The following is a 3422-nucleotide window of genomic DNA, read 5'->3' as shown; positions in this document are numbered from 1 at the left end:
CCCTACCTCCAAAAAAGGGGAGAATAAACTCCTCCAGTAGAAGAGACTCTGCTGCCCACACCTTTCCTAGAGTAAGGGATTCTTATAACATCTCTGTGAAAGTGTTGCGCATGCAATACATTGAGTTTTGCTGCTTTTGTGCTAACCGCACTGTAATAGCAAGCAGCCCTGCCTCATCTGGATGAGGAATCTGGTTTTCAAGGGAAGAACAGCTGAGAAAGGCTTCAAACAGGGTCTGATTAGCCAATTAAAACCAGATGCTGTGCTGGCAGACAAAGCTGCTGTGGATCATCTGGTACAATCCCCTTCCTCTCATTTTTGTACACAATGTCCTTCCAAGCAAAGCCACCTCCCCCATAGCTATGTCTAAATTGCATTAGGAATCTTGGCATTTTTTCAGTTATACATCTTGTGAATGGTTTTGCCATTTAAAGTATTTTAGAGGGACTGTAGATTCAAGTAGTTGAGTGCTCATCAGAAATCCACCTGGTATTCAAAGGAGGCAGAGCCCATGCTGCACAGGACCTGGGGCTGTAGCATTTTAATCTCTGCAGTCCTTGACCTTTACACAGCACCTTCCCCACTTCTCCTGGAGGAAAGAGCTCCAGCTACTCTGGGACCAGAGAAAGGACACCCTCCCCACCACCCCACAGGCTTTGCTTTACTTTTAAGCGTATGAGCTAAGAGGGCTCTGCATCCCAACATAAAACATCTTTCATTCAACTTGAGAAGGAAACGGCACCTTGCAGCAGCAGTTTTGCTCACTTCTCACTGTTCCAGTGCAGTTCAGGGCTGCTTTAGCTCATCCACATCCTCATCTTATTCTGATGCAGAAACTGCATGTTGCTGGTCTATGCACTCAGTCATTTATCCCTCTAATTTGGGGCTGAATCCTTTCCCACAGGAGACTGAAGAAAATCCAGTGGGCAAGCTGCCTTAGGACTAGAGGCTAAGTACTGATGTTCATCCTCCTTGGCACTGAAGGACCACAAATTGAGTTGTTCCAGGTAGACTTTTTACCTTCTTCCCCAAATGCAACTGAAACATTCCCTTACTCTCTCTCAAGATTGCACTTGCTAACAGAAGTCACTGGGATCAGTTCCTATATAGCCAGAATCAACATATTCAGGAATTTATGTAATACAATTAGAGTTGCAAAGAAGTTTCAGATTGGGACTATTCATTGGGTTACTTGGTCACAGATGTAACAGGAGATTCAACCAAGAGAGGCCAAGGAAAGGGGATAATTCCTTTTGCTCTTGTTTTTCAGTTTGACAAAGGAAAAAGGCTGATATCAGCTTGTTGAACAGCAGAACCATCTAAATTGATTTCACATGGAGTGTCTGGGCTCAGCAGTGGGATGCTAATCCTTTGCAGAACTACAACCACATAAGCACTGAGGGACAGACCAGGGAAAAGGCCTAATTCAGCACAAAGCTGAGGCAGAGGCACATACAATAGAAAAACACAAGGTTTTAGGCCACTGCTGGGGAAGAGAAGATACCAGAGAAAATCAGCAGTTCTGTTTTCTTTCTAGGATCTTGTAAGCAGAACAACACAGGAAAAGAACAGCTCAGCTTCAAGTGTATATGGCAAGCTCATGCTGGCTCCATGACCTGTAGAAAGCTAACATTCTGACTTCACCCACAACTTTTTGCCCCTTCCTACTCCCATCCGTATCCAATTAAGAAATAAGCACAAAACACAAAGAGAGAAGCAGCCACCAGATATTTACCTTTCATTGCCTTGGCAGTTGCTTCAAAATTCGTCTTGGCCAAATGAGAACAGGTAATCCAAGATACTTTGAGCCACCTGTCCATGGACAGACATCATCTTGACAGACTCCCTCTCTTACGACATCTAATGGCAGTGCCAGCAAGGGAAGACAGGATGCTTTCAGATGAGGTGCAGCTAATGAGCGTCCAAGCACCACATCTGAGTTGTACTGACAACAATGTCACTCTACTGTCAGCATCACACAGGGAGTTACAGGGGTAATAATGACACTCACAATTACGCTAATACACTTCCCCATGGAGACTCCCCTTTTGAGCCTGCAGATAGTGTGAAATAGCCTTAAGCGAGGCAATAAAACCTTCATCAGGGCTTTTCATTATGCAAATGACTGCACTGGGTAGAGGTGTTAAAATGCACAGAGTTATGATATACACAGACTGCCTCCCTGGCCTCTTCAAGAGGAAAGCATAACTAGGGTATGCCAGTTTTTCATCTCAGCCTAAATGAAATGCAGTTCAGCTGGTTTAATGCACATTTTTTGCATATTAGAATTAAACATTTTAATAGCAATGAATATCTCAAACACTTAAATGATTAGATTATTTTTCCACTGGCATGTTACTTTTAAAGGTCTCTATTAAAAATAAATTGGTAAATTGTCCCAACTCCAGACTCACGGGAAAATGCAGGATCTTTGCAGCACAATGCAGGTCTGTCTTGCCGCTCACATTTGCGAGACTCGAGTAAAAAAGCTTTAAGCAAAGTCTTTCAAGGGAAAAATATACACAGTAAGATGCACAATGCCAAGATCTCTTTTTTGCTTTGCAAATGCTCTGGAGGCAGATTCGCACTTCACTGAGCCAAGTCATTTCTTAAAATGACTGGACCAGGGTTTGAAAAACGTGCAGACTGCGTCCTAAGAATTGTTTAGGTTTTATGACTGAGCCATCTGTGAGCTAAAGAGACAGAAACCAGCTAAAAACTGTGAAGCTGAGAGTTCAGTTTTCACGATATGCCCTGAATCACCCTTTATCTGCCTATTAAGTGGACACTGGCTATTCTGCAACAGCCCCGCTGAAAATGCCATGGGTGTGAAAAACAGCAGATGGTTACGGGGGCGGAAAGCTATACAAATTTTAGAGAAGCATGGAAAATTCATTGCTGGCCATAAAAGTCACTAGACAAGGGCAGCTGTAAACAGCTAGGTGAAAAGAGGAGGTAGGGACATGTGGTAGCTGCTCTGTATGGACTGTTGCTATTTCCTTCTCAAAAACCACCAGAAAAGTGCTGAAAGAATCACAAGTGAACTGATGATAAGGTGCAACACTCCCAAGTATTAACACCGTGGCAGTTTTCCATTGTGCTACAGTTTCCAGCTTTAGCAGCACCTTGGATCCAATAATGGAATCACATAAGGACACGGGGGGGGGACACTTAAAAAGCAAAACCACTTGCTTTTTAGATGTTGTACATGTACGACCATTAAATCCCAGCCAAGTGATTATCTTAATCTGTAACTGATATACCAACATGCTGAGGATACACGGAGTATAAACACAACATTAAGCCAGGCTTGGCCAAGGCAGGAAAGGAAACTCAGTATGGCCCATCTTTCACTGCACTTACAAAAGCCCAGCCTCTCAGACTGCAAACACGAATTGTGACATGCAATTAGATGACCAAGA

Source organism: Caloenas nicobarica, chromosome 1, assembly GCF_036013445.1.
Source record: "Caloenas nicobarica isolate bCalNic1 chromosome 1, bCalNic1.hap1, whole genome shotgun sequence".
NCBI lineage: Eukaryota > Metazoa > Chordata > Aves > Columbiformes > Columbidae > Caloenas > Caloenas nicobarica.
This window is presented reverse-complemented; position numbering follows the sequence as displayed.